Consider the following 21,585-nt stretch of genomic DNA (forward strand, 5'->3'; position numbering starts at 1 on the left):
TGGCCAGCAATGACATTCCACAACAAGGGAAATGGAAGACCCATGGCTTGACCACTGTGTATCTAATGATATTATAGAGTACGCTGATAACATTAATGGTAAGCTACATTTATTCAGGCAGAACCACTCTGAACCCGGAGAAAAATATGAGGGCCCTTTTTGCAGGCGCGGCAAGTGTAAACTGAGTTGCCCTATTATAAGTGCTTTAAATGGGAAAAATAAGTGCAGGTACTCATTAAAATTAGTTAGAGGTGTGGGAAAGGGGCGGGGCTAGCGGTGGGGCTAAGGGTAAGATATGATGATACATAATGACCTCTATATCAGTTACAGCACATATCAAAACGCATAAGGAATGAGTTTATTTTGACAAAAACACATCTTTATTTCATTGGTAGACTAGTGTTGATTATGGCATCTGTTGGGACGTTCATTTATCTTATATAAATAACGTTATAGAATGTTCTGCTGATTGGATTGTTTGAGAGCTGTTCTTCACACGTTACTATTTCCACCTGCGTTTGGGCCCTTATGATGTTACTACTTGAATAAACATAATTTATCCACTTTACATCTTCGTTTCCTGCTTCAACAGAGGGGCACACAAAGGAAAGCAGCCTTTGTGCTGAACTAAAAGGTGAAAAAAACATCTTTGGGAAGGTAGAGGATTGTTTGGCGCTGCTGCTCGTGCACTTCCCTAAATCGGACAGGATTAATGACTGGCAGCCGCAGCCCATTTCACATGCCTGAAGGAGGAACACTTTAAGCTGATAGCCGTTGCGCACCTGATCAACAGTGCAGGGTCGGTTTAGACCCTGTACTGTTGATCACAGCATGACACAGGGCAAGCCCTCTCAGACCTCTGCAGTGGGGCCATTCAATTGAGCACTGCTGGAATCTCCAGCAGCGACTCTGCAAACGGCCTTTCATGCGCTCTGTGACTTGCAAGCTCCTCGTAAGCAAAGCGGCGTCTGCCCTGAGCTGGAGGAGTCACTGAACCTGAGCCTGCTGTGCTCTCAATGAGGGTACCGGTACTCTTCCCTCAACTAAGAAAAGTGCCGGTACTGGCGGACAGAAAATTCGGAAGTGCCGGTACTCAGTACCGGTGAGTACCGGCCCATTTAAAGCACTGTCCATTTTCAAATCTTTTACCGTTAATGGCCTGACAGTGTTCCCAAATTAAAAATTGATTTTCCTACTTAAGCCGCTTGTGTTTGTGATTCACAAAAAGTGCAAGAGATTTACTCACACTCTTGAACCAGCATTTAAAATGTGTGTAGCCCTTATGACCTTACTGCACCAGTCGGTGCCTGTCCACCTTTAGAAGTGTCAGCCCTGCTAGGGCATCTTCTTGATAAAACATGTGCCAAGTGCCACATGCCCTCCAAGCTTTCTGTTTGTGTTTGTATGTGACAGCTGTGGGTCATCTTGAATTAGGGACACTCAAGTGGGATTTCAGGAAAAATTATGCTTTTGAACACTGTACAAATTAGATTTTCAGCTAAGTGACTTTAAATTTTTACTCACTCCCTTACATATTTTGGGTGCAAGGGCAGGCTTTGGCAGAGTACTGGTGGACTATAGGCTAGAGGTTACCTGCACCATGTTTGAGCCTTCGTGCAGCTCACACACACTCACACTCTCTCCTAGTTCTGTGTTTCACAATTCTCTATTGCTCTTAAAACTATGTGGAGTTTTACACCTGATGGTATCTCGGCTCAGGATACTGCTAGTGAAGTTTTTGTCTCAAGTCCCTCAGTTTCATTTCTTTGTACTTGTCACCATTTAGCAACTGAGAAGGATGATCTTAGTACCACATTTGAGTAGCCAGTACATCTTCCAAGTCCACTACTTTCCTGCCTTTCTTAATATTTCTCTTCATAACTATGCGATTGTATACTTTTAACGCGCGTACGGTCTCTCACAATGGGCGATTTGTATAGGGTCACTGGAAAGTCCACAAGATTGTCCCTGTCCCCCCCAGAAATTTAGTGTCTCCTATGCCCATGGTAAAGTCAATAGGTCATGCCTATGTAAGAGCTATTGACTTTGTCAATGTCTTTCAGCCATGTTGTACAGCAGCACTGCTGCTGTGCAGCATGGCTGTAAGAAAAAAAAAAGTGGTATAATGTGTCCAGTGCTGCCCGTCAAAGCGTGTTTTCCGCAGTGATTCAATGCAGCACGGCTCTATTTTTTAATACCTTTCAGCCTTGCCGTACAGCAACAGTGTTGCTGTGCAAAATGGCTAAAAGACATTGACGAAGCCAGTAGCTCTCCCAGAAGCTAGGCTTTTGGCATTGCCAATGCTTTTTTGTTGCAGTTTTATATAGTATGGGCTTGACCCAAAGGTATTGGAGCGCTTTACATGAGCACCAGTTACATTACACAAGGACACATTAATTTTAGGCACCGTAAGATTAAGTAATTTGACCAGCCGACTTTTGAGTCTCGAACTAGGTTCCCAAGATCCAAAGTCTGAGCTCTGTTTGTAACTCCACATTCTCTCATTAGTGAATTAGATAGCTAACAAATTGACCAATGTTTGCAAATTGAGGCAGTTTTGAACTTGTGACAACACGCTGCTTAATTGTTTTGCAAGGTTTGGAAGGTTGCATGGATTTGTGCTCCTGCAGGCAATATTTGTTTGAACCAGGGACTTGGACAGTAAAAAAACAAAAAACACCCAGAAAACCATAAAAAATGACCCACACACTGCCTGTGGACCTATAGGCCAGTCCGACTCTGGTGCATGTTGCCAAGATTCTCTACATTCTCGATTGAGGTTGGATGTGATGCATAGATTAAGTGCTGTGGAGCCAAAGACTGAGATCCGATCAAACTGAAAGCAAGAAAACCAGTGCACGCCACCCTAGACCAGGGGAGCTCAGAGTTAAACATGTCCTCTTCAGAAGGTGTCGCATCAGCAGCCTGAGTGATGATAATGGATGGAATGGTTCCTAGGAAAAGAACAGTGGTATCACCAGGCCAGAGCCCATGTGTAAACACCTGCTAACTAAATGTTTAGCATCAAAATGTCATGTACTCCGTAGAAAGTGAGAGTTAGGGGGGAAGTTGCTTTTACTCATCCCACTCCATTCACCACATAAATTCCCTCACCACAGACACTTACCCACCCCAGCGTGCCACCAGACTCAAAAACACAACTATGAAAACACTCTGCACATCCATCCATGGTCCTATTACCTTCTTACTCTGCAGTACATAGATCAGTGGGATGATGGAGTGGTGATGGGTTCTACTAGCAGCATTGCACATCAGCACTAAATAATGATGGGCACAAGGTGGCCTTATGTAAACAGGTACCAATCTGATGATACGGTTTTCGGGTATTGTAGAGTCCTCACTCTCTGGCATACTGTGTTTAGATCAAACACAAGGAGTTGATGGACAGAGCGCTGAAACTTTTCTGACACTCACCCCAGTCAAAGATCTGGGTTGAATCCATCATCGTACTTTAGATCACTTTGACACCCCAGTTCAGACCCAGCTTTATGCAAATCAGTCTTGGCCCTGTGCCTCATGGGAACAGTTGAGCTTGAACTGCCAAGCCAGGTCTTCCTTGGACCAGAAACAAGTATCCTGGGACCGGCTTTGGTGTAACACCCCACGTCAGCCAGGCTAGCTTTAATCCAGTGGCAAAGTGAGCAAGGGACCCATATCTGGGCATACACTGCCAATTTAGGGAGGACAAAGCAAACACAAGGAGATGATGGAGTTAACTGAAACTTTTCAGACACTCACCCCCAATCACAGATCTGGGTTCAGCCCTTCATCGTTCTTTAGCTCACTTTACCGCCCCTGAGCTCTGTCCATCATCTCCTTATGTGTACTGTGTTCAGAAGCCATAATATGTCCTTTGCCATGATGTTTATTGATAACTTTCACTCACAGAAATATTCCTAGACAACTTTTTTTTCACTCCGGCAGCGGATTTTGGGTGTATGTGAGGTTTCTCTTACAGGATTCTTGTAATACTCTGTAATTTCATGCTGCCGTAGTATTCCAGAGCATCCCTTAACTGCTCTCCATGTTCTCAAAATTCATTTTCAGGGGGGGCATTCTGACACCATGATTATCTGGTGTATTATTTCTTTCTGGGTTTGATGTGTAATGGTTCTTACATCATTCGTGGCAAACCTGTTGCGTTCTGTACTCTACTCAAGTGGGCTTTGGTTTCTTGTCCTTTCACCAATGGCTTACTAGGCTCTGTGACCTTCACCCTTTGCCCTGAGATATACAGATATTTAAGCCTTAACCATCTTGCTGCTAAATGATTGCATGTATCCTTCCTCCTTATTCCCATAGCATGGGGGAATACTTTGCAGCAGAAAAGAAAAACATGCCTATAGTTTTATACATCACTGTTGCATTGTAGTCACAAAGCTAGCTTTTTAAAATGTTTTGCACTGCATCATGTATTTTTTTTGCTTATGCCTTCGCTTGATTGCTAGCATTAAGCCTACTGGCTTATCCACATTTATTTAAGTAATGTTTACCTCTAGCTTTCAGTATCATCACAGTAAGTAAGATTTATCTGTGCAAGCACATCCATTCTATGTAATGAGATGTGCCGACCACATAACCTTCAAATTTGTATCAAATGCAGCCAAAAAGCAATGCACACTATTTAATTTAATTATTTTATTAAACTTTGAGTTGAAGAAATGGGTGTTCGGAAACGCCCCTCGTTCATTCCTGAATGTTTACCAAAGTTGAATTAAGTGTTGATGGGCATGGGCCCTGCGTTCCGGCCACCTGCTCATCACAGTTCAGTAAGGTATGTAGTTATCAGTTGCCCTTCTTTTACTCATTTTTCTGCAGCATCCCTCCCACGCCGCCCTCATCTGAATAAAAAATTGAGTGGCTTTTGTCGTGGGCTGGCTAAGTCTACAAACAAGCTGAGCCGTCCCATGAAGAGTCCGCGCCGATGCTCTTTCGGGCGCCCGGGATGGCCGTCCCTGTCACGCTTACTGATTCATTTGACTGAAATCCTTCTTTTTCGCTCTGGTAGCATGCTGCCCGGTAATGATGAATGGGCAAACAGGGGACGTCGCCTCCTCGCCCTTAGTATCATCACACAATGAAGAATGCAGCGAGCACGCCAGGGGCTGTATAACAAAGCCGGGGGGTGCGCGACGCAGCCACATTAAGCTACCACAGAAAGGGGGACCACGCACATTGTCGCACACAAACAAACCCGAGCGAGCAGGGCGACGGCGCACGGCCTTATCTGGGACTCGAGCGCCTTTTTGTTACGGATCGATGTTAGGCACTGCTCAGGCGTGCGTGCCTTCTTTTCCCGACAAAAGCGGCAGGCTGGCGGCCTGCAAAGAGTTAAAGGCGCCTGCCTCCGCCCCCGTCCCTCCCTGGGTGTAAACAGAGGAGCCTCAGCCTATCGCGTCGGGCGGCCGCGCTCTGTGCCGGCGGAGAGCGGCGCTGGCTCCGTAACACGATCTGTCACAGCCTGCCACCGCTCACGCACGCCGGGTGCTGCTGCTGCTGCTGCTAACGTCCGGGCACGGGGAGCATCATCGCCGCCGCAGAGGGCAGGGAGCGCAGACGGCAGCCTCGGAAGACGCACCAGTGAGCCTCGGCAGCCCGCCCGGACCCATCGCTTTACGCACAGAGCGCCCTCGGTGCCTGGTACCCATCCGTGACTGCTCGCCGCGCCGTGCTGGGATGTGAGCCGGCTGCCTGCATCCTTGAATCCGCGCACAGGCACATTAGCATCTGAAATGAGGTGGCTTCTCAACCCCTGAGGGACAGCGTCGCCAACCCAAAGAGGTGAGGGCTGAACTTTTGGAATTATCTGGCATAGCGGGCAGTCTGGGCGTTGCGGTGCCCGTGGTAAAACATCCCTTGCTCCGGCAGGGGGGGGGGGGGGTGGGGGTAGAGTGGCCTTTGAAACCAGCTCATCCTTGCTCTCAAGATTTTCAGATTGTAGAAAACTGTTTCTTGTAAATTGATTGTTTATATAATTGGGTTTAAAGTGGTGGCTAGAGGGTGCCATGCACGCAGGGGAGGCATCGGGCCGTGTTACAGACAACTAGCCTGTCTGCTGCGGGTGTGAAGTTGCAGAATGGAATGCTGAAAGAGAACATATTTCGGTTTCTGGGTGTTTGTCTTAAAAATTGTTCAAAGGTTGGTTTAAAGACCTGCTTGTGTAAGACAGGGCGTAGTTGCTGGTTAAATGATTTATATGCACAGGCTGCTCTCGTCAGGCGGGTGCTCGCTGATGCGCAGGATGCCAGAGCGGCTAGAATGAACCAGGTACCGTGGAAGACTGTGAGAGCGCAGGCAGCACTGCTCTGTTCATCTTCACTCGTTTGTACATGGGAATATCGGGGGCTGTGGTCGGGGTTAAGGGGGGGGGGGGTTGTAAGTGTGTCGGGTGAAGCCAGTGGCATCGCTTAAATTAATGGGGCCCTCTGCAAAATGTGGTGAGGGGCCCCTGAGTCTCCCAGACACTCACAGGCCTTGAAGTGCATGGGGCCACTCTGTAGAATTGGGTCCCATGAAGGTTTGAGGGGGCCCTTGCGCTATAGGGGGTTGAGGTACACCCCCGAGTGAAGCTGGGAACCGCGGCATGTACGTGTGGTAGGGGGAGTAGGCAGAGAGGCAGTGCCTCGGCCCATCAAGTGGCGCTAGATGACGCCCCAGTGCTAGGCGCAGGACGCACACCGCTGCCAGAACCTATCCCCCCCCCCCCCCCCCCCCCCCTGCTCTTCCCATAATCGAAGGCATAGCCCTGAGACGGTGCGCCAGAGGATTTGATCCCCTCGGTGGAAAGTGGAAATGCTCGCTGTAATTGAAAGCAGATTCGCGTCTGGAGTTGTTCGAGCCAAGCATCTCGGTCCTAAAATAAACCTTTTGTTCCTCAACTTACGAATGGGAGCTGAGCGCAGCCCTGTGTGTAATGGTCATTAAAGTGGTTTCAGATCCACTTCACAGACCACCTCCGAGGGCACCTCTCCCACGGCGGGGTGCAGCCTCGCGGACGACGTCTGCACGGGCCGCCTCCGAGCTGTGGAGGAAGCGCCTTGAGCTGTGTGCTCTATTCCCTGGTGTGTGGCCGCCCTCGGCTCGGGGTGGGAGGACGCGCGTGTCCTCCAGACAGTCGCGCGCTTGAGCCCGGTGCCGGCAGACAGATCGCATCTGTACTCGTGTCTGTCCCGGGTTACCTCGGTTTATCTCCTCTGTGCGTGGATGGGGGCGTTTATAAACTGCGTGTGCGAGATGTTTACATTAACCGGGTGTGGGGGAGAGTGTGCAGCTATCCCGACCCAGGGAGCACGGGGCAGCTCTCTGCCTCCGGTGCATTTGGAGGCTGAAACCAGGGCAGTTACAGACAGGGCTGCTGCCTCTTCCAATGATTTATTGCAACAGCAACAACAGCCGGCAAACTGTCTGAAGGTCATTTATTTCCAAGAGTGACTTCTTTTTAGTGCACACTTTAAAGCCCCCTGCGCATGTTGAACAGAAGTACTGCGCCAGGCTTATGGCAACTGACGCATAGAGCTTATGCCTCTGATGCATATAACTTGCAATACCGGAGGATTGTGCCGACTGGTGAATCGAGCTTATATCAACTGGTGCAAGGAGCTTGTCAACTTATGTATATCACTCATATCAACTGGTGCAAGGAGCTTGTTTCAACTTCAGCATGTAACTTGTGTCCGTCGGAGGGTCGAGCGTGTGCAGACTGGTGCATCGGTGTGATGTCGACTGCTGCAAATAACTTGCATCAACCAGCAGTTCGAGCTAGGATCAGCCGGTGCTTCGTGTCTGGAACAACCTGTGCCATTTACGTCCTCTGGTGCTTCGTGTTCGGATCAAAAGTTTACGTCCTTCGTTGCATCCATATGTGCACGAGAAGTCTGGGCCGTGGATGCCATAACCACTGTTGGGGACTTGCAGTGCGCCCCTCCTTGCTACAGTTCGGGCTCAGATGTATTTCTTAAATTGTAAGTGATAAGGAGGTACCCGACCAAAAAAAACGACGGTCACGCTTGTCAACGTGGGCTTGTTTTCTTCCACGTCACGGGATGGCTGCTAAGTGCCCAGGTGAAGTTGTCAGATAATTTACCCAGAAGAGAGAAACCGTGCTGCAACCGTATGCATAAAAAAGGCCACCTTTCAATAAAAGCCATTCACCCACTTCTCCTAACCAGAAGTTTTCGGTCACCCTTCTCTCTTCTCCTCTCTTCTCCCTTCCCCATCCTTCCTATCATTTCCTCCTTCCTGTCTCCCTCGAGTCCAACCTTTCATCCCCTTTGCCTCCATCACTCTGTTCCACCCTTCTTCAAATTCCTCTTTCCCTCCATACCTTCGTTGATTAAACCCTGTTCTCATTCTCCGTACTCTTCTTTTCTGCCTCCTTTTCTCTCCTGCCTTGCTTCGCGTTTCTTCCCTCCTGCCTTGTATCTCTCCTTCGCCCCTTGTCTTCCAGCCTTCCTTCTATCCCACCTTTCTCGCCTGGAACCCAGCAGCTCCCACCTGTGCCTGGTCTCGAGGCATCATAGCTCATTTCTCTTCCCACAGGCAGCCTTGCGCTAGTCTCGCGAGTGCTGGCGTGTGAGGCTTCAGCGGAACCCGCAAACAAGGCCTTCCTAAACAGCGGCAGACATAGCGCCTTTTTCCCGTTTTAATGTGGCCTTCATTTGCCGGCGGGGTGCGTTGCGCTCTTTTTTTGTGTCCAGCAGGGCAAGGGCGTCTGATCTGCACTTTACACTTAGCAGGCGACGCGTTTCTTAAGTAGTCAAATGAGTGGCTGTATAAATACCAGGCTCATGAAAATTAATGCCATGAGACGGATTAAAAGGCCGTGTCCCAGGTATTGGTTCTTCTAAGTGGCCCACGACAAAAGCGTTGCTAGGCGCCCGCCGCTATAGCGAAGTAACATAAAATGACCCACATTAAGGGACCTCTCCGCAGCCGCACTCGTGAATGTACTAAAGCGCGTTTCAAAAGGCTTCACAAGAGCGGGAACAATGTGGGCTGCGGCGAGAGAGGCTCGTTTTCGGCGGCGGCCGGCAATTAAGGGATAAACGCTCTGAAAATTGGAGCCCCACTTCGGAACCTGCCCCGCACCTCTTACCTGAGTCACAAGTTCACATCCAACCCTGTAACAGCTGTTTTTTTAATCTGCCCCCTCCAAGAACCAACGAGCTCACTCGAAATGCCCAGACAGCGTACTTGTTGCTGGGAAGACATCTCGGCGGGTAAACGCGCCTGAGACTGTGATGTGTGCGTGCTTGGATATATCTCTATGCCAGTTGGACGTTTCATCCATAAAGATTCAGAATATTAATGCTCCATTGAGTCAGTGATAACAGGGCCTGTTAACCTTGCACTGGGACTTAACCTCCTGTACCCACCCTCAACTGCCCTACACGTAGGTGTAGGGTAGCCTAGCACTGATTACGCAAGTAATCAGCAGGGGTGCACCCCCTACCGTCTTGTACTTTCAAGAAACGAGAAGCTTTTTAAGGATGGGACACAACACTGCTTAGTGAGTGAGGGTGGTGTTTTTAAACCAGGCGGAGTGGTGTCAAGTGATGTTTTTGCAGCTGTTGGGAGGGAATGTCACTGCGGCTCTTCCGCGAGGTGCATCTCTGACCCCCCTGACGTCGGCCCGCCTCCACCTCCCGCCCACAGGCATTGGTGAGGCTATGTAAACAAAGCGTGAGTGGCCGCGTGCCCGCTGCAGCTTGCTCTCGCAAGTGCCACTTGTTTTTTGGGGGTGGGGGGAAGTTGGGGATTGGAGAGAGGAAGAGTAGGCCTTCATGGCCAGCTAAGGCTCAATATGTGGGAGGTCAGTATTCTAGTTACCACCTGATCTCTTCAGTCACGGTAACGAAAAATCTTGAATTTTTTTTCCATAGCGCCTAATGCTACAGGCTTGACGTTTCTAAGTGCTGTGCCTAACCGACGTTAAAGCATTTTACTGGAAATTTAGCAGTTGAAGCTTGCGTTGAGCTTATTTTAAGGGCTCCCAAATGGGCGACATCTGGAAACTGTAAAACTGAGGAAGGTACTCGAACACCAGCTTTAACAAGTGGGAATGGCGGGGTTAGAACCTAGGCCTGCGCCCCCACGGTCTACGACATGGCTGCAGCTGTTGCTGGGGGGTGTTTTCCTGAATTTGTGTATGAACATCCCAGTGTACGTTCCCCTTCGATATCCCCACACGTAGAGTTTTTTTATCTGCGTAGTTCTGTGTCTGCGCTTGAAAAGAGCGACGGCCTCTGCGGCGGAACGCGCGCCCACGCGCTCCTGTATAAAAGCGACACTTATTTTGCTGCACAAGCAATCACTTGGAACATAATGCAAAGTGGCTTCCACGTGTCGAAGCTTGTTAATACAGCGAGACAGCACACTTCCCTACTATATTCAGAAACCACTGATGTAGTGTATTTCTTAGAAGAAACATCTTCACAAAATTTCCTTGAGTTGGCACCGTTTTTTTTTTTAAATCTGAAAGTAGCAGAGCTATAAGAGAGTCTAGAACAAAATACTGACAAGGGCTTTTTATTACTATAGTGCCAGGAAGGCTGCTCTACATGCTTTCGTCAGTTTTAAATGCTTTTAGCAAAGTCACGAAACAAGGGGGAGCACAATTTCCGAAATGTGCACGAAGAACTAGAGACATTTATCTTTGACTGCATTGCTCGGTCAGGTGTTTGTTTGCATGCCAGATGTGGGAGGTATGGGTTGCAGCTGAAGACTGTATAGGGATACCACACTTTTTGCACTCTAGCGCCGCGTTCTCTTATCCGCACTGGCCCACTAAACCTTCATTCGACCTTTTTAATACAATTTACAAAGCATCTTGTATTCTGCAACCAGAGACAGCTTGATAGTGTATTTTAAAATCGCACACATATTTAGTTTTAAGGATTTTATTGTCATGGCTGGGACTAGCTCCATTCCAATCTCTGCATTTCTGTAGTTAATCTTCCCTAAGCAAGGTTAAATACGAACAGGGCGACTGGGCCTTATAAGTTTCTATGTTTTCTCTGATTTCAAACAAGCAACCAAAAAGAGTTTGACTTTTTAGAATATCACTATGTCTATTGTTGCTGTACAATCCCCCCATGTGCGTAGAAGCAGTTTTATCACCTTCGTACGTTTCGAAGTTTATGGTGCGATTATGAAGGCACATTGGAGTCCAGCGTATATATTCTATAAGTAAGCTTGACCTCTGCACAAACAAGTGTGCAGCGTCTACCATAACTCGGTCGCCAAGTTGTGGAAGAACTTTGGCAGAATAAAAACATTTTCCACACTGATGGCGAAATGTCCGTTTTCACGAGGAATGCATTTATTAATTAACGTAGTATATATTTGATTGTGGATCACGTAATCCATTTAAATGTAGAGGCCTTTCTTAAAGTTCCTTACATTGTAATTTAAATAAAATATGTTACCTGACGTATTTAATTACTGGTAAAGTAGCAGTGATAAACGTGAGTTGCACGTCACCGTAAGTTACTCGTCCAGCTTGTCTGAGATCGTGTTTCCGGGTTCAGGACATTGCTATTCACAGCTGTAGTGACCAGGAAGGTCAAAGGTCAGGCGCCCCTAGCGGAGTAAAGTTAGACAACAACTATCTTCAAACCACAGGTTAGTGTATGTATAAACATGACGGTCAAGGCAACTGTGAGAAAAGAAAACTGGAAGGCGCCGTGTTTGGTGACGCGTTCAAACTGTCTTCTAGAACCACCTTCTGTACGATATCGACTCGTACTTTGTCTCCAGAAAGAAGTTTTACACAATAGAAATACTAATTTTCGAGTTTGACCAATAGTCCCATTTGACTGGACCCCTAGAGCGATTATTGATTAAACAAAACGCACTGCCAAGTAGTTTATGGATGTGCCAGATACAAAAAAAGCATTTCTGGCTAAATAGCGCTTTTATTCCTGTTTCTAAAAAGAGGGATGTCGGACTTTGACAAAGAGCCAGATGGCCCTGTCTTTTTAGCGAATGGTTTTTTCGCGGTGTCACGTGACAAGGCCCCGTGCCCAGGGAGCCTCCGCGTTATTAACCAGTTTCATTTAACGCATATGGGGCCCCGCTGCGCCAACGACACCTGGCGACTGTGTGAAAGTTCATCCCCAGTTAATGTATTTTATGGGGGGGCGGTTGACCCGGGACGCCCCGAGAGGCCAGGCTAATTAAAGAAGCCCATTTGGCGAGGACTGCCAGGTCCACCTTGCAAAAGAGATCAGGAGCCCCCCCCCCCCCAGTGCTTCCGCAGCAGTGACCTTGTGCGGGGACCTTCTGATGTTTTCGTGTGGCCTCCCCCTGGTTTGTTTTATCTCTGCCAAAAGGTGGGGGGGTCTGTTGTTTCTTCCGGATGTGTCACCAGCTTGTCCCTGACAGCTCTCTTCTTCGGTTTGTTTTTTTTCCAGCCGCATTCTCGCTTCTTCTCCTGAGCTGGGTATCTCTGCTTAGCCGAAAGCAGATACAGGCTTCCTGGTGATGGCTTGTATTTTTCTTTTGAACATTTTTGCTGTTGTCTTCACCGGTTTGTTTCGCTTATTGATTAATGGGTACGGATATATCTTGCCATTAAATATTAAACGCGCCCAGGCCGGCTGACCGCTCCACATTTGCTTTTAAGGGTCTTTTAATGATGATGTTTAGTCTCTTTCCAGGAGAGCTGCTGTTCTGCTACTTTTCAGATGCTTTTTTTGAGCAATTAAGAGGAGAGACCTGCCATCTTCAATTTCGGCATGGGGAATAATGTTTGTTTTAACAAGTGTATAATGGTGTGTTCTGGGCGCTTGCCTCGTAATTCTTTGGGCGCTGCGCTCGTGCTCACGTATTCATATGTGCGGGCGGGAAAGCCTTGGTGATTGAGGAAGGAGGTGTCGCAGTGCTTTACGGCACTAATCTTGACCCCTGGGAGGTCCTTTTATCAGGCTGGCCTGCAGCTGAAATGATACTGTGCGTCTCTGTCTGCTGCTTGTGTGCAGCGAGCAGTCGGCACCATTTAGCTAGTCACGTCGCTAGGATCATTCATCTCGTCTTGACTCGTGCTTCTGTCGGCCACTTGCCAGGTTAACTGTGGACGCTTTGCATTGGCTTGTAAATGTGTTTTATCTGCTCGGACACTATATTGCCGTTGTGTGGTAGTGAGTCAAGTTCACCATTTCCTCCAGTTGTCTTGGCTTCTCTTAAAACAGAGGGTAACTTGAACTCTGCTTGACACGTGCCTACCCACCAGTCACCATGGCTGCTCTTCACCTGCTTACTGTTTTTGAGCCCACAGGCCAGTCACAAAGGGGTCTTGTTGTTCATTCTTTCTCCACCTACCCCTTCCCCCTATAGTAACCCCACCATTACAAAAGCTACGTTTATAACACCTTCTCCTGTAACTAGTCCAGCCTTGGAATGTGCTAAACTATTCTACTGTATGTCAACAAGACATCTAAGTGTCTTTATATGGTATTGCCATGGTATTCGCACCTACCTCTACATCATCACCACCTATTCATAGTTCGATACATTCTGTGCACTCTTTGCAGTATATTGATCGTTGTAGGTAGATGTATGTTGGAAGGGTCAGGATCGCTCAGCACGATAGACCTCACCACGGACATCTGCTGTGATTGATCTAGAAGTCATACATTTAAGTCCTGGTAAGGCCAGTTCAGAATTCCATCACTTTGATGTTGATTAATTGGTTACCATCAAACTGGATATTATGATCACCAGTTATAAACTCATAGAAGTGGAAGAAGGACCATAAAACTGTTATTATTAGAATGTTCAAATATCTGTCCTTTTCCAGTAAAGGGCGTGAGAATAGCACTTCTAACTGAAGATGAAGAACATGGGGTTTCCCGATGGAAAATTTTGAGGTTTTGATGTTTAATATACATTCCTCATAGAACACTGATCCAGAGATAAAAACATGTTATAGTGTAATTCCGAAAGCCAATTAAGCCTGTAATTGGCGTGTTTGATCTACTTCAAAAGGCTTCAGTGTCTGAGATGAGCATCGCTGGATTTTAACCGCTGGGCTTCAAGAACAGATAGCTCTTCTGGCTAGCACATTGATAAACTGGCATGCTACTTTAGCTAGGGACTTTGTTTGTTGTAGTTAACCATCTAAGACCTAATTTATTGGGCATGGGGTAAGAAGTGTACATAAATCCTCCCCAAAAGAAAGTCCTTGACCTCACTGAGAACAGAGCCGTTCCTCCAAAGATTAGTAAAGTAGTAGAGATATTTACTGATGATATCTTAACCTCCGACAGGAGCACTTTTGTTGCCAGTCTTCAGTTCTGCAACCAGATCTCCCCAAAACCTTGCCACAAGCTTTCTTTGATTAGAAGTTAGATAACACTTATACATTATTTATTGCAGCCCTGTTAATTCCATGTGGCTTTTTGGCTTTACCGACAGGTGGGAAGACCTAAGTCTTCCAATCATACTTCTCTCCAGTGTCTTCTCAGTGGGGCAGGGGTACCATCATGTGTATTTTTTAATCTGTGGGTGGAAGGGAAATTTCCCTGAATAATAGAAGGCTCCCAAGTGCTTGTTGAATCCTGTGAATGAGCAGATCAATACATTGCACAGTGAAATGAACCACCAGTGATCTTGCTAGAGTCGGGTGGAAGCTATCAGATGGCAATGAAACCAGTGGATTTGTATCCTTTTTCTCAAAGTTTGTCGGCTATGTTCTGGTACTAAATTGACAGTAATGGCCACCTTCAGATGTGGGCACTGAACTGCAAAGTACCACAGTTGTTGGTGTTGAAGAGAAGTGATGTAGACTTTGGTTCGGAGACCAAAGTAGGGCATTCAGGGCTATCATGTTATCACTAAATAATGGAGTTGGCTTTTTCGTCTTATGTGATGCTCAGGGTTTTGGCTATCTAGTTGAGCGTCCATGGCATTCTTGAAATGGATTATTGTGATATGTTACCTGCCACTGTCTTTGTTGGATTTAATTTTGGGTCACCAGAAATTTGCAATGTAATATTAATGAAGTTGAAAGGTGAACTGTGTGGGAGTTTGTGGTCACCAGACTAGTGTATACCCATCTAAAATTAATCTATTTTGAATAGGGATGCCAGTTGCTTTTTAGGGGAGGTGTTGATTCAGGCTGCACAAGTTGACCATTGCTATACACTGCACACTGTGCATAAATGTGGCTTACAAGATGGCACCCACATTCTGTTACAGTTTGCCCCAATGGTTGAAGCGAAGAGTGATTTGGTGTGTGGTAGGCCTTGCAGCTGATGTTTAATTTGCAGTTCAGAAAACAAAGTTCATTTCTGTCACTGAGTTTGAAGAAGATCACCATTCCTGGTTCATTTTTGTTGAATATACTGTTTATAAGGCTTGACATTGGCTGGCATGAAAGTATGTGGCTCAGTTATCAGCATAGCAGTAGTAAAGTGGGTTGCCGTGTCTGATAATTTCAAGGGGGGGTGGGGGAGGGGGGAAGATGTGAAAGTGGATCACTGGCAACAAGTGCTTACATATGGAATTCAATAGATGGTTTGTTATGACTTGAACAGGATGGTTTTCAGTTCAATATTCTTGCTTAAATTGGAAAGAGGGATAACTATGCTAAATTTGAAAATTAATTGCAAATCAGGACAAACCTTTAAGATGATCACAAGCCAGGATTGTTGATTAAGAGCCAATGTCCCCTGAATTCCTGCACTTCCTTGCTGTGATTCAGTTATCAGACATCACTAAGCATGGGTCCCGCTACTCCTCCCCTCAAGAAAGGGTATGAGGAGTACTGTTCCACGCTGAAGGATTGGGGAAGAACTCACGCCGCCTTTGTTGATGCATTAAAACAGAATGCTTGAACTAACCTCTTTAACAATAGCTACTTCCTTTAAATCCAGTGCAACTTTCAAAGTCGTTTTTGCTTACGTTGTCTGCTATGTAAAGGTCCCAGATAAAAGCAGCATGTGTCCATTTAAGAGGAAAGGAATTGTCATAAATTGGCCCATATAGAATGCACTGTGCAGCAAGCTTACACAAGCGTGAGTCCCAGTTTCATTGCCAGAATACCAAGCGAGTACAGATGACTGAACAACACACTCCTTTGCCGGACATCCTGATATTTGAGCCTATGTACCTAAAAGCTATTACCAAGCAATCCCACCAGTATGTTCTCACTAGGTTGAGACTTGGTATTGTACATAATTTAGTGTCTTTTCCACAGATGAAAATTCATAGCCAATCCCCCTGCCCCTGTGATGGCCTAACTAGGCAAAGCACATTGCACTTTATGCTTATTTGCCCTTTTTACCTGCACCTTCGTCGTTACTACCTCAGACCTGTTTTTAAGAAATATTCTGTGTATACTACTGCCCAAGCATTGAAACTGTTATTTGCACTAGATACTTTGGATATCTGTTTTTTTACCGCTACCTTTTTACTAAAAGCTGTTTCTCATAGGAAAAGCCTGGTGTTTTAATCCCGTTATTGATGAGCTGTTTTTCTATTGAATTGTCTGTTGCCTGTCTTTTTATACATTGTATGCTTTTGTGATTGTTTTTAATAATCGAATAAAGCTTTGAAATTGAATTGAGTGGAATACAGTGACATTCTGTAGTTCTAGACACATTATGGCTAGTGTACCTATTTCACCCCTTTCCATTTCCAGACTTAAAAGCCATGACCCTGTCTAACTTCCTCTGGAACATCAGAGCCCATCCAACCTCACATGACTATATATTATTTTAGTTAACAAATCTTTTGTTTTCTTGGAGGAGCAGTGCCAATCTTGTTAAATTGTTTTCAGTATGAGTGTGCACATGCTTGTTAGCGGAGGTTATTAATCCATATTATTTTCTCCTGTTTCAACCCTGACCATTTTCTGAGCCTCCTGTGACTGGGCTGCAGAGCTAATGACAGAAACAGAATTTTCTTTCAACAGAGCCAAGGATGTGGTATTAGAGAACAAGTATTTTATTTTTCTTTCCAGTTGTGCACGATTTGCAGCAACCCTGCTTTGTTATGTAAAAGCTGTCAAGTGTTACAGATGACCGAGGCTGTGTTGTTTCTGCTTCCACCAGGTTGTCTTTAATTGTAATTAATCAGCACTAAGCATAAGCCTTGTCATAAGGAAACGGGGTTTGACTCCCATCTGAAAACTTGTTACAATTAGTTAAGAAAAATGTTTTGTCAGAGAGAGCTGAGTAATGGATCATTGCCATGCGGCAGTGGGTTATGGGTAATAATAAAAACAACACCCTTCACAGCTAGTGACCGAGTGCAGACAGGCCAGCACTAAAACTCAGCGGAATAACTGCAAATTACAAGTCTGTTTTTAAAGCAGTTTGTCTTTAAGCTGCTTCCATCGACGGAAACAGAACATGGCAGTGCTGAATGTAATTAAGAAAAGGTCTATATTGCACCGACACTACGAAGAACGCTGTCGGGGCATTTAGCTGGAGTGAAATGATTTAGACACATGTCCCATGATGCAAATGCTCACGTGTGTCGGATTCGATGGCCGACACCGTGAAACGTGTTGCTGCCATTTTTTTGGTGCTGTTTTCGAGCAGCCTTTCTTTAGAAAGAGACTGAATAAAGACCTAGGGCCAGATGTAGGTGGCCCAATACCAGTCGGCAACAGCCGAAATTACCGAATTTCGGCCGTTACCGACCGGTATTGGGTATTTGGTATGTAGGTGGCCTAAATTGCAAATTCGTTAATTTACCGATTCGGTATCTTAAGGCATCGGCAAATTCCTGATTCCTTAAAATACCGAATTGGTAAATTACTGATTCCTTAAAATACCAAATCGGTAAATTACCGAATTTGCAATGTAGGGAGCACTCAAATGAGTGCTTTTCCCATTTTAGGATTCGTTATTTACCACCAACTATAAGTTGGTGGTAAATAAGGAATACCTTTGAAAATGCAAATCTGTGCATTTTCAACTGTGCCATGTGGCAGACATACATGCCCTTAGGGCATGGTTGTGTGCCACATCTGCACACATGCACGATTAAGGGGTGCACACGATTAAGGGGTGAAACAGGGTGTCAAAGTGACTCCCTGGCACCCTTGAATGTGTCCCCCATTTAACCGAATCGGTATTTACCGATTATGTAATTGCCATTCATTCCTATGGGCCCTCAGGAATGAAAGGCAATTACAGAATCGGTAAATACCGATTCGGTAAATACAGAATCTTACGATTCGGTAATTTTTACCGAAAATTTATCTACATCCCATTTACCTAGTCTTAAATACCGAATCAGTAAAATTCGGTATTTAAGTATAGGTAAATTTGGATTACCTACACCTGGCCCTTAGATATTTAAAACATAATAAACATTTTCCTAACATTAGTGAACATGTTGGAATAAAATAGGAATAGTATTGCCGCTGATCTGAAAAGCTGCAAGCACCATATAAGTAGCTATTTAAAATAGATTTGGATTCACAAAGCAGAAACACAGAACTTTATAGTCCCAAATCTATTTGAAGCCATGAAGGAGGTTTTGCCCGGGTTCAAGACTATCTCAAGAGTGTCTTTCCTGGCTTGGGACAATCTTACCTGTTTGTACTGATTTGCGATGAATTTTCCCTCACATAAGATGGTCTTTTGAGAATTCAGACTATCATAAGATTTAGGCAATATTTGTGTACTGAATCTTGGCATTCAGGCCTGCTGTAAACCCCGTCCATTGCATTTTTTCATTTTCAGTCTGATTCAGTCTCATTTCATACTTTAAAATAAAGTAATAGTTTAAATCAAGGACTTCGATCCACTTAATAGCTGCGCTAGATGGTAGCATGTTTGAAAGTCTTTATGCCACTGTTTTTTTTGTTATATTTGAATGTTTAGTGACTTGGCACATGCTGGTGGGTTCACGGTCCATCTGTTTGTGGATAAGGGTAATTCCAATCTAATGATGAATTCATTTTGGATGCCTGGAAGGGTGCATATCTTAATATTCATCCAGAACCACAGGTGAAAATTCACCAAGAGGCCTTGTTACTTAACAAAGTTCCCTAACATCTGCTTTATTCTTGAAGAACTTGAAATGCTTGCCCCAACCCATATATAAGCAGTACATTTGTCAGCTATTCCTTCTCAATACTTGAGAACATATTCCAGAACAAAAGCTATTCCTGGCACTTGCCTGAAATTATACACTCCACAGAATGTTTTTTAAATACCTGATAGTGTTTGATAAGCATTTTACATACCACGTGTTGTCTCTCTCGAAGAAGTAAAGGCCTGGATGTAAATAATTACTTTTATTTTCATCAGTACCGTAAATTGTTATAACCACGAAAAGAACCTTTTTTGGTTCTTCTCAATAGACTTATTTTGTTGTATACATTATAAGTGTGATCATATTCATCAGTACAATAATAGCCTGAAGGTTTCTGAATGGAGCAAACTCTAAGCAAAAGTGGTGTGGGTGGAATAGTAAATGGGGTTTAAAAAACATTGTTGAGTCTGCAAGAGCAACTCTACAGGAAAGTTCTAGACTAAGTGGATTGTAATGACCTAAAAAATGGCAAGGTCTGGGGTAGACTGGAAGACACTGGATGCCCTTAATGGTTGATTAAAAAAACATCTGAAATAGTCATCAAGTGATACCCATTGGCCAATTTCTCCTCCTTCTCATTGCCCACCACAAAACTAACCTGAGAAGGAGCCTGATAGTGTGATGATCATGGCGGTCTGGCTGTCTCACTTGCTTTTAATGTTTAACGTCTGTATCTACTTTAGCACATCCTCCAAAAGTCTACCTCTCTACTGGGGGTGATGGTTGGCTGCATCAACAAAAGCTTCATTGTGAGGTTTGTTGGTGATTACCCTGGACTGTCATCAAATTTTACCGTAACATATTTTCTCATTGGTCAGTTTTCCATTCACACTTGTCTTTTCCCATTAAACATGTTAATATCACGGTAGGAAGGGTCCAAGCAGTAATAACCCGAAGAGATACATGGTAAATCCAAAATATGCAGCCTGAGTCAACGGAGAACCAATATGTGAAATTGCATTTGTTCTAGACATACAACATTGTAATATGTACATACAATTTAGTTCAACTTCGTCATTTCAAGCTTTTGTTTTTCCTTTGCGATTTTTTTAAAACGCCTTTGTTGTGTCACACATTTGGATTCCCAAATAAGTTATGACCTATACCTCTTTAAATTTTAAGAATTGTCAACGCAGTCTCCCTCCTTAGTACAGTAGACCCACCAATGTTTTGATTTTCTACAAGACTTAAAAAGGACAGGCATTATATTAAGAGGTGCAGTCATTTTCTTAATGTATGAATTTGGGTAGGACAAAAGAGTACACTAGTGATGGAAATGTTTGAATATAAATAGAACATCCCCCTCTAATCTCTATTTCCAAAATGGCTAGCTCCCTGTTAATCCCTCAGTGATGACTGTCATTTAGATCTTCTTAGTGTTTTAATGATCAAACCACAGGTATTCTGTTTTAGAGTCTGCCTGACCCAGATGGTCTTTTCCTAGAAGAGGTTTTTGAGCATGCTTGTCAAAATATTGAGTTAAACATCATTGTTCGCTTGCATTTAACACCTTAGCAGCTATGGAACGTCCAGCTCCTGTGCTGGACGTTCCATTGCGCAGGTGCAGTTGGAACGTTCAACGGCCGACGGCAGCACTCCCGAGGTAGTGGTGCCGTCGGCCGCCGAACGTTCGAAGCACTTAAGGGGTTAAATAATGATGTAGCCTTGTTTACAGGTAGTGCAGGCTAAAACACGATTCCCCTTCTGGTTGCTGAAATTGTGATGTATGGCTCTATCGAGCCTTTAGGGCCAGGCCAGTCCATTACTGTAAAATACAAATTATTCTTTGGTTCATGCTTTACTCCCTTCAGTTTACTTGTCACTACTTGATTGAGAAGTGCATTTCTTTCTGTGGGCAAGAGATAGACAAGTGTGGACTTCAAACTGGTCATTTAATTTTCTTTGCAAGTATCTGAAATATGTTTGTAATTAAAATGCACAGGTGGTCCAAGAATAGAGCCACCAGGAATCTTTTTACACCCTCTTACGTCTTCAGTCTGCTCGAAGCATTTTATTACCTTCTCTTACATAGGACTTAAAAGACTGGCCATCACATCTATCTACACTCCTTGAACTGTACTGAAGGTTATGTTTATATGAAGCCAGTTAGTGCACTTATTTTGTCATATATCACGGTGGACATTTTAGTTTCTTAAATCCCAGTTCCCCTCAACCCTGTACCTCCAGCTTCTTGTAATGTGTGTATTTTACCAGTGAGTTTCCGTTCAGTATCACTATTGTAACTGCCTTTTTATTCCTAAATGTGAGGTTTTTCCAAGACAGCTCAAGCACCAGTATTCCACAATCAATTTTCAAGCAACAGTCTGCAGAGATTCTCCCACCTGTGCCATGACAGCTAATGAAAACACTCCTGCAAAAATAGGATTTTGTTTCTGTTAAACTATCTGGGGAGGGAAATTTATCTGCATTACAATATGTTTATCGTAAGTGGGCGCATATATATTCAGACAGTAAGATGAAGTCTCATCTAAATTGGATGTGCAGGAAATT

General features: G+C 44.9%; 1 protein-coding gene across 3 annotated transcripts in view; it reads left to right on the forward strand.

Moving 5' to 3' along the window:
• TENM3 (teneurin transmembrane protein 3) overlaps nt 1-21,585 on the forward strand; it is a 1,290,943-nt gene that overhangs the window by 857,616 nt on the left and 411,742 nt on the right. The window contains exon 1 of one of the 3 annotated variants that reach the window (XM_086962463.1): nt 5,465-5,802. The exons of 1 other annotated variant lie outside the window; for it this stretch is intronic. The gene's annotated coding sequence lies outside the window, so the exon portion shown is untranslated. Of the gene's footprint in view, nt 1-5,464; nt 5,803-21,585 lie in introns of those variants that run through there. One more of the 3 variants, XM_086962462.1, reaches the window with a different exon arrangement.

This window comes from Lissotriton vulgaris, chromosome 3_1 (assembly GCF_964263255.1).
Source record: "Lissotriton vulgaris chromosome 3_1, aLisVul1.2, whole genome shotgun sequence".
Lineage (NCBI taxonomy): Eukaryota > Metazoa > Chordata > Amphibia > Caudata > Salamandridae > Lissotriton > Lissotriton vulgaris.